General features: G+C 38.0%; 1 long non-coding RNA gene across 1 annotated transcript in view; it reads left to right on the top strand.

The window, feature by feature from the left end:
* LOC135314346 (uncharacterized) overlaps positions 1–19,506 on the top strand; it is an 81,136-nt gene that overhangs the window by 4,604 nt on the left and 57,026 nt on the right. The window contains exon 2 of the long non-coding RNA XR_010373863.1: positions 2,716–2,842. This is a non-coding gene — a long non-coding RNA (uncharacterized LOC135314346). The remainder of the gene's footprint in view (positions 1–2,715; positions 2,843–19,506) is intronic.

The following is a 19,506-nucleotide window of genomic DNA, read 5'->3' as shown; positions in this document are numbered from 1 at the left end:
GCACCCTCCAGTTCAGAGGTTAATTATAATTTTTCCCTTCTCTCCTGTTGCTATCGCAAGTAGTCAATACCTTCCTCTCATAATTGTACTTTTATTTGGTTTTCACCAAACCTGACAGAATATTCTGAATCCTAGACTGTCCAGATTAAGTGTAGATGTGTATTATGTATATTGCCTGGCCTGTTGTCAAAGGCTTAATAAAGATGCAGTTCAGATGTGTCTACTAGTTACATCTTGTCATATTTTGTCACTCTCCCAAAGTAGCCTGGAGATATGATTTTCCCTGCTTTTTTAAATCCAAATTTCATCAGGACTATTGTATCATTTTATAGCTTTTCATTTAGTTCATTTATCAATGACCTTACCTGATCCAGAAGCATATCCTTCTAGTTATAAACTGTTCTAATACCTATTCAACGGCAACTGCAAAATTTTGTTTCTTCCAGCCTTTTCTCATAATAGTTGGTTTTATTAAAAGATACAACCACTTCATTCTTCAATTCTTTCAGAAATAGGTGAAGACATTTTTCTGCTGATGACTTGTTAAGGTTAAATAGGTTAATTTTTCCCCGAACTGGTTCAGTCTCTTTCATACTTTTCTTTGATTATTTTTTTTCCAGTTTAAAGAGCAGCTACCTCATGACTGGCCAGCTTGTTGCTTAGTGATGCCAAGAACCCACTCTTAACTGCATGACATTCCCTTCTCATGTTCTTTTTGCCTCTGATACTCCATCTGTCTTTGGGATTATTTCACAAGTTCACTTCTTCTGGTTTCTGTAATTATTTTTCTTTAAATCTCCTAATTGTTCTTCATATTATCTCTAAGCCTTCCTGTTCTGATCTTTTATAACTTTGAATTAATCTGGATTTATTAGGGTTTGTTTTGTTACTTTGTTTTCTCTTTCTTCTTTCCTCAAATTAATTTTTTGTGGAATTTAGCTCCTGTAGTTTGCTATTTAACAATATGCATTTTTTTACTTTGTTGTTGTTTTTGATAAGGGAGATGCACACCTTTGACTTGCTGGTATATATTTAAATAGCCTACATGACAGGGCCAACTTTTCTTAACCGATTTCTTACCCATACCAGACTAAAGGACTTTTTTTACACTATTTAAAATAAAATCCCCTTTTGTCTAAAGGTGGCGCTAGAGGGTTTTTTGGGGGGGATGGGGGGTGGGGGTGTTCTGGAGTTGGGTTTTTTTTTTTTCCCCCTCTTTGCTTTGGATCCAGAATGTAATACAAATTAAATTTGCTTAGGCAAACCCACTGTGAGTTTAAAAAAGTCATTATGAAGACAGGATCCTGGGGGTCTGACAGAAAAGCTAAAACAGCTGTGCTCTCCAGAACAAACAACACATAAATCTACAGTATCTTTTCTTCATGATCAAATAAGTGAAAGAAAAGGCTCAGAAAGTAAAAGATATTTTTACCTCACAGAACCAGAGCTAAAAGAATTGTCAGCTTAAATCTCTCCATTTCTGTTAGGCTGTTAAAATCTAACGGGTTTTTTTTGTTTTAAGCAGAATTATTTTAATTTGCTAGCCAAACAACTCTACGTGTTTGATATAGAGGTTGTATTTAGGTCCAAGATTAAATGGTTATTCAGCTCTTCAGTGAAGAGCGTATCTCACAAGAACATTTTCCTGTTGTGTTTATTCTTGCCACTTTCTTTCTACCCAAGCAAATAAAGAAAATCCTAGAAATAAAAATAGACATAGCATTAATCTGGTCAAATAGTTATCAGATTGTTTTCCCCATTTATTTCCAAGTAATACTCTTAGGGATTTATAAGGTTGCCCGCTAGAGTTAATAGGAAGACTCCCATCCATTTTTGGACAAACTGAGTATGTGATGTCACTACATGATTTCCAGAACAGCATGGACAAAATGATTCGGCTGGTGCTATACCTGCTTAATATGTGACAAAATACATACGTATAGACAAAATACAAATGTATATTCTTTACAAAGTGTTTTAAATGCAATTACTCATTCAGTGCACAGTTTTATGCTGCTTTTGGTTTTCAGAGAGTATGGGTAGAAACCTGTATACTCTGTTACCACAGCTCTTTCTCCTGTGTACCCATAATCCCTGTATATTTAGCCATGCCATTTTGCAATACATCATCATTAACATATGTCAATGTTTCTACATTTGGACTAGAATAAGTGCTTGGATCTTTATGAAGGCACATATTAGAAATCTAAATAAATAATGTATCGGGCTGGATAGATCTAGTAGTAGCTTTATAGAATGTTTCAGTGGAAAAAAACCAGCAGACGGACCAGCATGCCAGGAGAAATATTAGTGCCAGAAGCATAAAAAACACAGGCCTAACTCTGCCCCATGCACTGTATGCAGTGTGCCCCTCTTTGTCAGAGGGAGAGTCAACGAGACACAAAGTCAAAGTGTAGAGTTCTTCCCTTGTTGGGGAAGGGGATGAGAAACAACCTTACAGCAAGCAAGTAGACTGAAAATTAAGATTAAAAGAAGTCCAAATGTTTGTATCTGGTTAGGTGTTTGGGTTTTTTTTGTTTTTTACAACTGCACAACAAAAGGGGAATGTCTTGGTTCTCCCTTTTATTCACCCTGTTTCGGGCTGCCTAATTCTGATTCCTTCCCTTACACCCGCTCCATACACACACATCATATCTTTTCATAAACAGTCTCAGCTTATTTTCCAAGTGGAAACAATGAATAATTTTCTTTCAGGTTATTGAGCTGAATCAAGTCACAGAGGGGTCTAAAGAGTTCCAGAGCCTCTGAGGGAAAAAGAATGGAAGCAGGATCTTCTCATTTCATTAGCAGCAAGCCTCCAGATTGTGTTACAGCATTTCAGGTAACTATAGCCTCAGATGCAGTTCTATAACTGGCCAAAACTGATCTATGACCATCCTGCTCCTTCTGTTAGCCCTCCCTTGAGCTGTTTTGCTTGCTGGAAACATTTTGGTCTTCTTGGTAGTCGCTAAACAGAGTCAATGATTTTCTTCTGAATTTTGTTTAAAAGCACAATAGTTTGGGCCACATACAAGTTCAGGATCTGACTCTGAAAGGGACCTTATTTGCTGGATGGAAAAGCAAATGGGATTCTGTCCCCTTTGCATCTCTGCAACAGCACAAAGATTTCGTAAACCTTACAAGGTATTGAGATGCAGCTAACCCACATGATACTTTACAGTAGAGTTTTGCAGCACTGAGATAGCTTAATTTTTTCCTGTGTGCTTCAGTGCAGCAGAATTACTTCCAACAGCAGTTCCATTTACTTTGTAAGTAGGCAGTGGAATTTTTGATTGATACTTAATTTTTAAGTAGGCTATTGCTTGAAGGGTTTTAGTTTAGATCCAAAAACTAAAAGGACCGTTTGAGTGCTGAGGCAGCAGAAAATTAGGTCTGATCCTGTGACCCAAAGAGCAATAGGAGATGAGTATTGTATAGTTTTGGATAACTGCGTCCAAAATTATCTGTGCATTTGCAATGCATATTTCAGCCCTAAAGACCAAATATTTGCCCTTAAAGCAAGGCATCATTTTAATTACTTGTTCTCTCTCCCTCTCCTCAAATCTCTTTTTTTATGGTATATCCAATCAAACTTGTCTACATGCTGGTACAATATGTGATTCTGTGCAATATACTGTATGCTCTAAATATCATTATATCTCCTACTGATGACAGTTAAATGATGCTTACCTTATAGTCAGACAGTGTTTAGCTTTCTCCTACTAATTTCCTCAGTGCTACTCAAAAAAAAAAAATGGTCGTTCAGAATCTTCTACCTTGTCAGCTATTAGATGTGATTGTTTTATCACATAGTACTGTATTTCTGAAAAATAAAACTAATCCGGTTTATTATTGTGAATTAATTCAGAACATCCTTTCGAAGTTCTCAACGTTATTCCCTGTATGGCCACAGAACACTAGATGGCACTGTGTGGCTGTGTGTCATGGACGGGAATGACAGTAGCAAAAGTCTCTCAGCACATGAAAGAATCCTCATCTTTCAAAAATATTTGTAATATTGCCTTTTTATTATGAAAACAATTAAAACGTGTAAATGCTGTATTTTTTACACGCTAAAAGCATTGCAAACCTTTTTCCTGCATTATGATTACATGGGGAACATTTTTTTAATGAGTTAGAATGGTGAGTACATCATCTGCTCTTTTTTTTGTCTACTATAAAGCTTTCCAATCGATCAATCTACCAAAAGGGAGAATTTTCAGTTCCTGGTATCATCAGCATGCTCCTTACCATAGAACAGGAAGGAAGGAATGACAGCTAGTGCGTTGCCCTCTTCTATTTCCTCAAATAACCTTTTACTCAGTACCAGGGCATTGATGAGAACAGACTTCTTAAAAATTAAGTAAAAGCAAAAGGTGTTATGTAGCAACAGCAACTGTATACCCTTATTTTGAGCTAAAGAGTCATCTTGAAGACAACCAGTGCAACAGTTGTTACTTTGTCAGTTTGTGATTGGTTTTGGATTACTTCAAAAAAAGTGGTTTCAAAAACACTGATCTTAAACAGCTAACATGTTATTCAAAGTTAATTATCTCACCTTACAGAAATGCAGGCAGAAATAATTTTTAGAAGAATGAGATGATGATATGACTTTAATGTACCTCTGTACAATTTTGCACATAGTGTATTACTGCTGTACAAACAAGAGGGATATTTTTAACGGTGAGGATCCACTAAGAATATTGCGGATGGACATTATGCCTAAGACACCGCAGAACATTACCTTCCCTCTGCCCGCTGGTGCATTCTTAGTAGGGCAGGAAGGCTGTGTATCTCCCTCTTGGGACAGGGAGATTAAAAGGCTGTTTCATGTTCTGCTCCAGTGAAACTGATTGAAGGACTGTCCATGGCTTGTAGTTCCTGTTGAATCATAGGACTCAGTGATGGTAAGATGAACGTAGCATTGTCTCGTTCTTTCTCCTATTATGTATGGGCAATGCTGCTTTCTGTGCCGAAAAGGGGAGGCATAGCATAAAGCAGCCATTTTATTTCCAGTTCCTCCCCATTGTCTTTTCCATTGTACTGCAGCAACCAATGCTGTCTTGTGACAAACACCCACCATCATTCCATTTTGGAAACATGGCTAGCTGAAGCAGGGAGAATGTGGGGAAGAGGAAGCCTGCATGGGAAGAATAAGATGCTTAGGTCCTTTATTAATGACCCTTCTCCACGCCCATTTACTTTTTTGCTGTTCTGCGCTCTGCTCTGTGTTCCCCTCTGGTGCTTTATTTTGACATTTTTCACCCCTCATGCGATTTCTTTTTTCCAGCCATTGTCCCTTTCTCTCCTCTTCTTCTTTTCCTGGTAGAAGGCCATACCCCTGTGGCATTTTGTTTTGTTTGTTTCCGATACCTGTCCCCACTGAGAACATTCTTGGGGGTAGTCGTAACCACTGTGTGTTACTGTTACCTCTGGGTGCTACAATCCTTTATTTTCAAATGAGGAACACAGACAACAAAAGCCCTTGCTCAGTGGAAAAGAGATTTGGGACTTTCTGCAGTTTGCAGACTGATCAACTATAGAATTAAAACTGAATATTGTGGACAGCAGTACTAAAGTAAAACAAATATCACCGATCAATCATGAAAGAATTTTCCTGAGGTTTGAACTTATTGTTTGTCTTTCAATAATTCACAAAAAAGTCAGAATCCAAACTAGCCACAGAGCTGCCTCCATCCTCTTACAAAGCAACCAGTTTCTTAAAACAAGCAAATATATATTATGAGCAGATGCTGACCCCAAATTATGTCCCCAGTACTTTAGAAGTCAAGGATCTCTTTTTCTTCCCTCTGACAGGGGAGGGGCATGCATATCCCTTGCTGGGTTAGAGCGTGATGAGGCCCACCTGCTCTGACTGACCAGGTCACTCAGAAGCACTGCTGCTTTCTGCAGCCAGCCAGGTCAGGAGAGGAACTCAGCCCACCTGCTCTGCTGGAACACCACTGCTAGGAGCCCACAGGGCTTCATTAGTCTGCATTATGGTTTGCGTTGAAAGACAACCAGGGATGCAGGTATTGCTTGGGAACATCAGCTGTGTTTCGAGATTATCTTGGTGACCAGGATGTAGCCCATCCTTATAGAATTGTTTCTCCCCATCCTTCCCATTGGCAGCACTGGAACAGAGGACACTGAACTAAGTGTGCTGTGTCTGAGAAGGTATCCATGCCTCAAGATTCCCAGCTGGTGGTGAAAACCCTTCAAAACTCTCTTTGCAAATCAAATTGTTTTAATAGTAGCAAGACTAAATGCTCTCAAGTCTCCTACTTACGTTTTCAATGAGAAAATGGCCAAGCCATAGCCAAAGCCCCTCACAGAAACAGGACATCCTGAGCTGTGGCAGATGGACTTCCTTTATAAAGCTTTAATGAAAGTCTTCAAAAATAGCTCTGTGTATGTGCTTGGGGGGTTAGCATGTGTACACGCTTATGTACACACACCGTGCAATGCTCCACAAGCTTTTTAAAATAACATAGAAAATACTATGGGATGTATAGGTTTTGCTGGAAGAAATGTATTTTGTAAAAAAAGAAAAAAATATTTACTCTGTTTTGGCATAAAACAGGATTAGGTAGAGAGAAAATTTCAGGATGTGGGTGGCCACAGTTGAAGGTCTTACAGTGAGTGTTCGGTAAAATATCCTTGGAACATAAAATTAAAATAAATGAAGAGTATGTATCAGTGAACATAAACAAATCTTGATGCTAAGTAAATAGTCTGAGGAAGCTAAAGTGCAATAATTAGAAAGGGATAATTATGCTTCCTCTCCTTCCTAGAAGAGACAGATAAGATTTTTTTGTAATTTCCTAAATTCATAGCAAAAATAGCTAGTGTAAGATGCTAGTGAAAGATGACAAACCTCTCTTGAAGTTTATGATATAGAAGAATCTACTCTGGCTGAAGGCCTGTTCCATGGTAATAAAGACACAGTAAAGAAAAAAAATATTTTTTTAAAGTTATATCTGCTATCACATATAAAAACATCTGGAAGTGTCACATTTAATAAAGCAAAACAGTTACTATACTGTGATTTAGACAGGAATGGTGGCAAAGCATGTTACCCAATTATTGTTGAAGTTGTCTTTAGCTCATAGCTTTTCACACAAAACCAATGTGTTGCAAAATGCAAGGGGGAAAGATGGTACATGAATGCAGTTTTTACAAAGTTTTTGTTTGCATTTTATACCTGGGTTCCATCTCAGGCATCATTAATTACCTGTGCCTGGGCTTCTTTGCCATGGAAGGCTAGAAAGCCAGGAATGAGCTTTTCTGGGCCATTTAGTCAGTGGTGGCAGCAAAAGTATGGCTTCTGACACAAACAAGAGTATCTGAATATCTAAGATTGTGTCACTAAATGATCAAACTAGTGCTTATCTTTCCTCAGCTCTCACTGCTTTTTTTTCATAGGAGAAAAGGTACAAATCTGTGAATACTTGTAAATGATAGCAATGTGTCAAGGGCAATACATACCACATTTAAATGCAAGGTAAATGCGTATAAGGGGACTTCTTAGTAATGGTCATAGAAGCTTAAAAGTATCCTGAGATTTTAAAAAAAAAAAAAAAGGAGAAGGTTTGTTTTATTCCATCCTTCACCCAGTTCCAGATAATTTGACCTTGTGTTTCAAACAAAGTAGTCACCGTTTCAGTCATGTATCTTTAGCAGCCACCTCCATGGTCAGTACTCCTGGCTGAGTCTGACTGTTGGTTATTGACCTGGCTCTGAGGCGAAGTATCCTTATGCATGTGCTTTTGCTGTAACTCAACTGTGGTTGTAAGGAATTTCATGGTGTTTCATCTCTGGATAAAGTTTTGCAGAACTGGTGAAGGCGAACAGTAAAGAAATGAAAACCCTCTTAAGATCAGGTCTTATAGAAAGGATGTTTAAATGTTGGGGCATCCACCCACACATGTGCTTGTCTTATGTCAGTACTTATTGGAACAAAATTAAACTGACAGTGCCCTACTCAGGCCTGGTATCTTTTCAGTGGTCAGATAATGAAGCCCCAGTAAACAAATTATATTGAAGAGATCAATATGTGGTGGGGTTTTTCTTTCATCTTGAATTTTTGTTAATTAGTAGGCTGATTTGTGATAAGAATGTTGTCTTCTTTTTAGAATAAGTGTAATTATTTTATTTTACCTGGTGGTATTTAAGAGTATATTGCAAATATAAATAAACTCTCTCCTGTTTAGCATGTAGGCTTTCAGGAATTACTTTCCTCTCTCCATAGCTTAGAAAAAGCACACAACCTTGTTAGAGAATCCTATGTAAAATAGCAGTTAAGAGAATTCAGGAAGGCAAAGTGTAGTTACCCCAACTGGAATTTGGCCAAAACCTACCCCACTATGAGTAGACCTTATTTCCTTACATTAATTAAGATCATTCTGTACCCATACCCACCCTGAATCAATATAAAAGCCAAGACAGAGAGTTGAACATATCATCTGAGACACAGGCACTGCTAAATAGCTGTCCTCGGGATTCCAGGAATCGGATTTGCATGTAGAGCAATAGCATGTTTTGGAGGAGATTTGGTTTTTTTTAAGTTTGAGAGTGTTAACTTCAGTTCATTTCTGAGATGCCAGTCTTCTAGGAAGGACAACAGATGGACACTGTTCTGATGTCAGTTGTCTGGTACAGCTCTGTGGAACTCAAGAGAGTTTAGATTTTCAAGGAATGCTGTGAGATAACAAACTATTCTTATGATATTTTAACAAAATGATCTTGTTGTCAAAATCCAGTAACAGCTTGAAAAAAATATTTATTAAAAACTCTTTGTATTTTTGTCTTATATGGTAAACAGTCTGGTCTTCTAATCCCTTCTGAATGAGTTTAGGTTCATGCCCATGCTTAGAATACCCTAGTCATAACCGCAGTGGCACCTTCACCCTCTCTTCTTTTTTTAGTTTTTGTTGTACTGTATTCCCAGAAATCTATGTCAGAATTAGAGGCCCGTAGTGCTACGCGTTATGCAAACATACAGTTAAAAAAAGACATGCCCCAAATTTGATACTACTGTAATTGAGAGACTCTCCTATTGTTCCTATTATCACAGTATATAGAAGCCTTCCTAATGTGCTTTAGACAGGATGACCAAGGCTGAAAAAGAACAGCACTGGAAGGTTTAGAAAAGTTGTGTCATTAATGAAACTACAGTAAGGTAAAGACTTTTTGTCTGTCTTCTCGTAAATGAAGATGTGAAAAGTCTTTCTCATTTTGTATTTGCAAACTGGAACCTGGTTTTGATATTCCTGGGGGACAACTGAACATGGGCAGGAAGCATTTGCTATTAAGGAGAAATGCTGTGGTGTGCCACATCCATTTGAATCCCCAAGCCCTAGAAGTACAAAACTGTGTAAATACCACTTAATGTAGGTCAATAAGACCAGCCCCAGGTAGGTTAAAATTGCATTTAACACACAATGATATACAGTATTAGGGAGAAGTAGGAATGGTAGTGCTAGAAAACATGGATATCTGTGAACAAGGTTTGTGTAAAGATGGATTTGAATTCTTAAAAACAGAAAATACAAGCTTAAAATGCATACCATACAGAACAAATATTTCATAATCTTTTACTTACAAGTTAATTTTTGTAGAGATTTGACTGACTTGCATCTTATACTCTGCAAAACAAGGGGGTTTTTTACCATAAACTTAAATGTCCAACTATCTGAGAAGATTCATAAAGATTCTGATACAACACCAGAGGGAAAAATTACTTGGAACAATAAATGGCAATCAGGTACATTTTAGTGGGGCAGATTCTGAAATGATCCATGCTATGTCCAAGAGCAATAGAACTTAAACGGGAAACATCAGGAAGATGTTGGTTTTATACCTTGGGTCTGAAATCTCTTTGTTGTTGACCTCTTTAGAGTTACTATGGTTTTAAACAGAAAAATTATGACCAGGACATTTTTGTTCTTAAAGCCCTTAGGAAGAGTACAATGTCAATTATTTTGTGTCTTAATGCTGTACCTCTTCTGGATCAGTGGAATGCTTCATGTCTTCTGATGGATAATTAGGCCCGACTTGTTACTGGGAATGTCCCTGTAGGTATACATAGGAGCTAGTGAAGAGTGCCAAATGCTGGGCCCAAATCAGGAGAAGGTTCTTCGGTTTGGCACAATGTTGGAATCTGCTTGGTGACTCTGCCACCTGGAAGCTGGTTGAGCTCTTGGAGGGTCAAGCTGCACGTGGGGCTGAGGAGGAAGAGAGGATGAGTGTGAGCAGACAGATGTGACTCTGCACCAATGCAGTGAAAGAATTTGTAGGGATGTGTTATGCGTCCACACTAGAAGGAGGAGACTTATAGTGGACAAAAGGAATGTGTGCCCCTGCATCCTGAGCTTCCTGTTATATTATAAAGCTTTGATTTTGAGGTTTACATTTACATCTCTATTCAAATCCGATTTCAATCCCAAGCCTAAAGCTCAGGACACAAGCTCTTATCTTGCTTCCTGGTTTTTTAAGAGTTGTGCTGCTTATGGGCCAGAATAGAACCAGCATTCACTTGTTTCCAGTTAGGACTTCCAGTGAAATGACTGGTTTCTCACAATTGCCCAGCAGATCCAGTTGAGAGCAATGTTGCAAGAATAGCAAATGGATATCTCTGAGAAACCAGGTGTCTCATTTTCAGTGGTTAAATGTAGTTTCAGGTCTCCTAGAAATTTAATCACAGTCTCGAAAGGCAGTTTGTTAACAGAAGTTGTGATTTAGGGTTATATGGATGCAGCTATATGTTGTCATGTCTTTCATTTTTTAGGATGATTTAAGCAATTGGGATGTAGTATTATATTATGACCCTAGAGTCTGACTCCGGGCTTCTCTTTCCCTGAAAATGAAAGTTTGAGCAAATCATTTTCAGTTTAAGATTTGATGCACATATCAAAATAAATCACTTTATTTCTGAGGTTTGGTAAATTCTTCTTCACGCAGATCAAATTCAAAATAGGGCTTTTCTAGATTACTTTTTCCATTGCCCAAAATACTGTTTTTTATTTGTTTACTGACTATAAATAGCAAAAGTTTTAAATTAATTAAGAGCTCTGGTAGCATCTATTAGCATCACTAAAACAAGTAAAAATACATACTGTGATTTAATAACTGTATTGTCTAGCAGGTAGAATATTCAATTGAGTTCAAGATATGTTCCACTGAAGCTGAGAACAGCATTGAGCTGTTTTCTTGAGGTTTTGTTTCCCTTGTAGGTAGCAACATTGGGTAGAAACAAAATAGCTCAGAATGTAAGGGATAAAAATGGATCATCTGAGAGAACTGGGCAAGTGACCTAAAACAAAAGATGGTTTACTGTTGTGAGTTAGTTATTTTAACATTGGGCTAGTCCTCAGAGAATGGGTGGAACCCTCTCTCCAGCCAGAGGAACCCAAAAGGGTATGAGCTCACAACAGGAACATGTGGGATTTATTTTATTTTGCTCAAATCTGAGACATTAAGCCACCCAGGCCTGATAAATAAAACTGACCTGTAGAAATGACTGTAATACTTTGTGTAACTGAAACTTTTTTGCTAATTTTATAAAGTATGTGAAGATATCTTATAGAAGAATGAGCATCTTAGATTCCTGCCACTGGAGGCTAGATTTCAGGAGGAGAATGTGCTGTGTGTGAAAACTGCAAAGGAGGGGTAGTTTAACCTGCATTTTCCCCTTAGTTTTAATTCTTGGAAGGAAGCAGGGAAATGGAGTGTTGGATTCCAGTGAAAATAAATTGCTGCTTCCTGATCCTACCTGTGTAACAACTGCACCAGTCAATGCCTGGAGTCCACGTCCTTTTTATTCCCTCCCTGCTAGCTCCTGGGAAGGGGTATGTTGCCTGCCTTAGTATTTGTCCTTTCATTGCCTAGCCTGCTTTTGATCATATTGTTTCACCTGTGTTAGATCCTGACTTTGCTGTTGCTTATGTGCAGAGGTTGCACTAATAACAACATCTTACCTTTTGTGTTAACTAGCTCACGCTGCAGAGGGGTTGTTGAGATATGGGTACAAGCTGCTCTCAGAGGAAAGCAAGCCTTATGGCTGAAGTTAACCCTACAGGACTTTCTCAAAGCCACACAGGAAATCTGTGACAGATCCCAGAATAAATCCCAGATTTCCTGTCTCCTCCATTTGTGCTGTAACTACAGGGGCCATAATTTCTTAGCTAAGGAAAGTGTTGTCCAGTATTATCTTTCTTTTTCTGGTATACTGTTGCTTCAGTTTACTACACTAGTTGCTACCATATGTTGTGCTGTGGCAGTTCATCCCTATGACTCTGTCGTATTTTGTGGGATATGCACGCGCATTGTACACTGAACTGCATTAATGCTGAGTACCAGTACTGTTCAGCATTTAAGCAAATAAAACTCAGTAAAGTATTACGAGTTAACCATGGAGCATTTGGATTACTGTCTGATTCCCTCTTCAAAATAAACTGCTCATACTACTTCTAATCTAAATAGCATTCAGAGAAGCAGTTTTGGTATGTATCAAATGATAGCTGCCTGTGCTAAAATAATACATTTTTATAAAGTTAAATCATTTTAATAAAGTAATTTTCATTTTTGCATATGCCACTTTGTCCTTTGGAAAATTGATGCATTCTGTCATTCTTAAGCATCAGTCCTCTTTAATGAATTATAAATTAACAGATACAACTATCGAGGGAAAGTCATTTTTTGTGGATCTATAACAGAATGAGATACTCTTAAGATGTTATTACTTCTACTGTGGCTTGATAAATGGAAATTAGAGGAATTGGTGTGTTCATTAGGATTTCTTAGATGTTCCTGTATTCAGATGTATTGCTGAATGCCTAATCTTTTTTTAGATACTTTGCCGCTAGGTTAAACTTCAATAGTTTTCATTCTGTGCTGCTCAATTTGCCCTCATATGGTTCTTCTTTAGATAACATTACTTGTACAAATTCCAACTGAAGCAGAATCAGTAATCTTCAGCCAGTCTTGACAGCATTTCTAATGCAGTGCAGCTACGGAATTTCATTCTATCTTCTTGTTCTCTAAATTATATCTAAATAACTGAATAGAAACATGGGAACAAACGAGCTTTGCTAAACACCCTCTTCTTAATTTAAAGGATGACATTTAGAGCACTTATTAAATGTGTAATCATTTTGAATGCAAAATCTTTGTAGACTTCAGTACAAAATTCCACAAGCAGTAAGCTGAAGGTTTTTGCTTTACAGATATTTAAAAGCAAAAAGAAACTTCCAGAACATTTTTAGGTGTAAGCATTATCTCTTTCTTTGTCAGAAAAAAAAAATCATCCCGTGTCAGCCATTGTCACAAGCTGCATTTGTCTTCAGAAGTAGAGTAAGGATTTAAAATCCCTTTTCTGCCCAGTGATGTCAAGGTCAGTTTTGTTATTGAATTTGATGAGAGGAAGACTGGGTCCTAGAGGCTCCATCTTAGTACGGTCCTTAGGTATGCTGCAAACTTGCAGCATATGTGTAGTCCTCTTGAAGTGATGATACTGTACACAAGATAAAAGTTGCACGTACATCCAGGTGCCAAGCAACAGGTACGTAATACAAAACAGGCTGTAAAATAATTCTGAAAAAAATGGACACTGTTGTGGTTAGAATAAACAGAAAAAGGAAACAGCTGTGGCTTCTAAAACAAGTTTATTTTTAACTAAATACATTTTTCCCTTTCTCATATGATTTTAAGTCTCTTAGTACTGTGAAGCACAGCAATATGATATTAGTATGTAAAACTTAGAATGCACAGGCAAGAACAGCATCACCCAGCTGCTAGATTTGACAGATATTTGAGATGTAGAAGACTCACTTTCTCAGTCAAGTTGTGCTAATGTCAGCAAAGCCATCTGCTAAACAAAGGTTTCACTGGCTTGCTGCAATAGGCTAAAATTGACACAAAATGATAGTTGGAATATGATTTTCAGTGAGACCAGAGAGTATCTGAGAATGAGCTGCAGTTTGGCAATTGATTCCTGTGGGCATCTTTGAATATCCTACTCTTTAAGTCTAGCCTACTAAGTCATTCATTAAGCCCACTTAACAGTAAAAATGAACAAAGGTTTTGAATACATTTGAAAGGTTTTAGGCAATAAATCTGAACTTAGAAGTTTTTGTCAGTTACTGTAAAAATCTGCAGGCAGGTTTTTTCCAATTACTGTAAATGGAGAAGCAGAAGAGTGTAGAGTTAGCTAGGCCTTTGCAGATCACACAAACCACGCCATGGTGATCAGGGGTCTAGAAGCAGTATATCTGTACTTGCACAACTTAGAGCTATCAAATTGCACAAACGAGGGCTGCTGACTTTGTACAGAGCAAGTCTCATCACTGTTTCTGCGATGGTCAGCCCTGTGAAGTGAAATGCAAAAACACTCCAGTGGTTTTGCAGGAATCCTAAGGGACCATCAGGTTGTTATAACCACTCATGCTGGACTTGAGTTGGCTTGTGGTGCCACAGAAACCTGAGCAGCTGTCTGGGAATGGGGGACAGGGTGGGATGTCTAAAAGGATTGAGCACTGCCAACTCAGCAACGCTAAATCAGAGCATATGAGGTGTGCAAACACAACACTGGGCTCTGCAGGGAGCTGCTCTAAGTGTAATCTAACTAGTGCTAAGCCAGAGAGACACCCAAAGAGAGCTGACTGGGCATCTGTGGATTCTCCCCAGTATTGTGAGTCCCAAGAAGCTTGTCCATGAGGCAGACATGGTTCCAGAACAGAGATGATGCTCTGCCACATCCCCTGGTTCCTTTTATAACCAGGAGCAATGAGCACTGCTGTGCAAAAAGACTTTCCTCTGCAGGAGTAATTTCAAACCCAGAGGGACTAGTTATCTCCAACTCACCATTATCTCTGTTGGACCTAGACTGTCTCCACACGGCTGTCTCTGCACCGTGCAGTCTGGTAACCATTTTACCCGTGTTTTTTCCATTATTTTTACTGTCCTAGTTCCCATTTCAATGGATAATGGGGAGTCAGCTGTATTACAGGTGTTTTAATGTAAGACTAGTTATTACTCTTTGTAGTGGAAAGAGTTATTCTTTGGGATGGGTGCCACCAATGGTGGTAACATGTACTGATTCTGAATGTACTGCCTTGCAAAATAAAACAGAAGATATCAAATTAAGGACTGACAGTGCTCACTTGAGCCCATTACAAAAGCAGAAGGATAATGAAGATTTGGAGGGTGATGGTGTTCATTTTTTCGCCACATAGAGCTTTGATGAACATGAAAGTGAAATGGCACAGATCCAGATATTGAACTCCAGCTTAAATGAGAGTAAACTGGAAGGCTTTTAAGCCAGGTGGTTATCAAATTATTAGACTGTAACAAAGCATTAAGACAGTTAGCACATGAAAGATAAAACTTAGCCTGAATATGCTTTTGAGAAAGGACACACTGTGTTTCTTAGTTAATTTTTCATTTTACGAAAGAGAAATCTGTTGGTATCCTACCTGTCATCTCCTGACCAATGCTTTATATTGATCTCAGTATTTGCCATGCATGGCAAAAGGAGGCTAGTAGTTCACAGCAGACTCCAAATAAGGTGTGTGTGAACTGGCACCCAGCCTTTGAAATATTTTTCTGCTTTATTTCTGAGCTGGGGATGCTAGACTACATCAGCTACCAGTCTAAATCCTAAAGGGCATGGGAATAATGATGTTAGCCTTTCAGCCACTCTTATTAGGGTCTCTAGGAAGACAGTCCTGAATGAGGCATGGTTTAGAACTGCTGAGTAGGTGGTTCTACATGCTGAGGAACTTACAGCCTAAATCTTCAAGGTGGATGCAATTGGGAAAGGGTTATGATAATATGCTATCTGGTAACTGATTAAGTTATGTACTTTCTACTCAGAGGGAAAGATGCTTCCCTTAGCACTTCTATTTACTTTCCTTCATCTCTCACTGCTGATTTCTGACCATATTTACTACAACATATGTAAAATAGGTACAGTAGCCCCAGAAGAGGAAAGAATAGTCCCAAAAGCAAGGTCTGTGTGTGTGGGAAGAGTTCATCTAGTGCAGATACTGTCCCTGGTACATGGGACAAATCAGTATTTGGGCTGTAAGTAAAACACTCTTGCTAATAACAGGCTGTGAAAATGACTGAAGGCATTTGTCTCCCAGCTGCTGATGCCCAGGGCCTCCGAGACCCTGGGAGCCAAGCTAGCAGATCTCTGTGCCTACACTGAGCTCCTGAACTCTAGCTACACAAAATTTTCATTCGCTTTTCTAAATGAAGTAATTACATTCACAGAAATAGAGCAGTCTGCTAAATGACTATAGTAGTAGGGTATTGTAATGAATTAACAAGATTAACGAGCAGAATAACACTTAACTAATTATACATGAATGGACATGACATACACTTTTTGATCTCAGAGCACTCAGTGTTTAGCTGAGACTTTGAATATGGAAATGTATTTACCAACTGTTACTCTATATATGAATGAGGGCATGGTTCTTTCAAGGTTGGAGATTTAGTTGATACCAACAAATTTTGCTGGCCCATAATAGTCAATTCTGGGATCCATTACTTTGCTCCTTACTCATGATGGACAAAGCAATACCATTCCTCACCCTCCAATGGTACATTACCCCACAAAGTAGTGCCAACTTCTGGTTAGACCCTGTAATGTATTAAGGAATAATAGGGGATAACAGGCTGGTCACAGGTGGTCTTAAAGAGGTAAATAAGTTTCAGAGACAGAGGATTTTCACTGACTGCTCTGTGTTCATTTGATTGTTGTCTCTAGCCTCCTTTTTATCTTTGTAAAGATACTTGAATGTCTCTGAGGCTGCAGAATTCTTAAGATTGTGATGCTTTATAAATCCAAAGTGATATGATTAGCAGTTTATGTCATTAATTTGATTCCAATGAAGACAAGTTAGAGAGAATATAAACCAGCTTCAGTTAGAATGTCACATCTCTCACATAAAATAATCCTCATTTAATCCAGTTGTTTACAATGGTTCCGTCTGGTTAATGAAACTACGTGTAGTAGTGGTGTTACCGTAAGCCATTAAAGTTTTCTATGCTGTTGCTTTTAGTAAGTCTGATTTCTTTGTGAGGAACAGCTGTTATGCACTTGGACTATCTGAGTTCAAAGACATAATCAACAAACCTCACAGATCTGCAGTCAGAAAGCCATTTAGTTCTATGAGACTCAGTACTGATTGCAGAATTAGAAATATCCCGAACAACAGCTGGGTGCATCTGGAGAGTTACACAGCCACACGTTCTTTTTTCATCTCATTACAGCTGTGGTTTCTATCTTTAAATTTTCTTTCCAAATTGATCTGAGATGCAAATATTTTTTCAAATTTCAATTTAATTTCCCAAATGAAACTTAACTGAGATGCTTTTCAGGATTAAAGAAAGAAATATAACCATTATATAGCCATATGCGCTATGCAAAGTAAAGGAAAACTTAAATATTATTTGCTTTGTATTGGGATATAGGGGCATACACATAAAGTATTAATAATGTATATAATAAGTATCAATTAAAACAATAACAGTATAATCAGCAATGTTTAACACGGGCACAGGAGTTCAACATTATACGTGCAGTGAAAGACTTATGCCTTCAATGAGTAGTATAATAGTTGCAACCAGAGGTACCACACCACCTAGTCAGCACAGACAATCACAGCCATTCTCAATTTACAGGCTAAAATGGCTCTTCTAATATCCCTTTGTCCTTCTTGTGGATTCCATCATTTGGATGCCTATTTTGGAGACAAAAACAGACCCTTGTTTTAATACCTTGCTGATTTGCAAAGCCAATTCTGCTACACGAGATGGAACTAGATTGACAATAGGTTTCTGCAGTAAATGTGAATCCATTCATAAGTTGTAGCAAGTGATCACCTGAGAAGCTATAGAACCAAAGTAAAATATGCTTTACAAATAAAGCAGGTGGCTTGAGAGTTACCTGTAGTAAGACCATTCCACTTTGTTGTCAGAGCATACTTTTCCTATGTGCAGACCTGTTAACATTTATGAGGTAAGGGTTCTGTCTTCTGCAGGTGGATGCAATCTCTGAGCTGATGAATATGGTGTATTTGGTGGCAGGAAGGGAGGCAGGATTTGAGCCAGTGCAGCTGCAGCGTTTTATCAAAAAGCTTGATAGTCTACCTATTGCTTGAGCTTACTAGTTTGTGAATTTGTTCATATGTCAGCACTTGCAGTTTAAGATTCCTGAAGTCCTTAACAGCACAAGCTGTATGGAATTGCACTGGTATTTTTCTGCCTAAATAATACATGTAGTTCTGCGATCCCTGTAAAGTAATCATCTGAAGCTGTCAGGTAGGATTTCTTTTCCTCAAATTTTACTCAATTAAATACTAACATGGTGTAAAGTCCTTTAATTGCTGATTGTTTTTGTTTTGTCTAATAATAATTTTTGAAGATGAACTTTTAATCATAGCACTTAAGTAATTTTATAGGGATTTAGCATTAGACCACATGTATTCAGTGGTTTAACATACGCTGACAATCATTAGTGTAGTATTCTTTGGAAAGGAGAAGAACTCATTCTTCTAGAATAATCTGTTATTGTGCTACTTTGTGAAAATAGTTTAATTAAATTATTTTCCCAGAAGGTGAGCAAAGATAAATGTAAAAAGTAAGTGTAAATAATAAAGAACTGCTTAGATTACCAGCTGTATCCCAAAATACTTTAGGCAGACAACAGAAGACTACTTTGCATGCAGAAATTTTTGGCCTAAGATCTAATCTTCCAAGACATAGAAGCAGTATCTTTTTTTCTTCCAGTTTGTGCCTTTAAAAGAAATGCTGTGTTCCTTGACTAGATGCTTTGGAATCACAAAAAGGCTTTTCAGTTTCATTGCAGGGGATATTTTCTTTTGGCAAGGTTTGTTGCTTCTATCAGACAGACCCCCTCTTAAAATCTTACTGAAAACTTCTTGATCTAGAACTGAGTTCAGAATTTGTGCAAACTCAGAAATCATTATTCACAAGGAATAGCTGTAGTAGACACATGAGTAACTTCTGAAAGACTGTGCTTTAACTGGAAGGGTCAACCCTTAATCCTCCTTTTGCCCACCTTTGTGCTGTCATTAGTATCTCCTCAGCGTGAAGGAGAAACTAGATCAGAAGCAAGGCAACTCAAAACTGATAAAAAGTTATTTTGAAGACATTCTTCCCTCTGAAGCCACCACGCTCCGTTACTAAAGTAAAGGCTGTTTTATATAGCATCTCGTTTCTCTCAGCTTCTTCAAATGATAATGAAAAGAGCAGGGCATATCTGCTGAGTCAGCTACTGCTTTATTATAAAATAAACTGGAAGGGGGGAAAGAAAAAAAAAAAGTAAAAATACCCTGGTGTAGAGAGTTCACTGCAGAGTCAGTTCAATAAAACTTGCGCTTCCCAGTTCTGGCAAAGCTTTTGGACATTTCAAAGGGCTTGATAAACAGCAATAGCCTTGTCTCCCACACATTAAAGCTTCATCAACGACATTAT

Source organism: Phalacrocorax carbo, chromosome 7 (genome assembly GCF_963921805.1).
Source record: "Phalacrocorax carbo chromosome 7, bPhaCar2.1, whole genome shotgun sequence".
Classification (NCBI taxonomy): Eukaryota; Metazoa; Chordata; class Aves; order Suliformes; family Phalacrocoracidae; genus Phalacrocorax; species Phalacrocorax carbo.
This window is presented reverse-complemented; position numbering and strand designations above follow the sequence as displayed.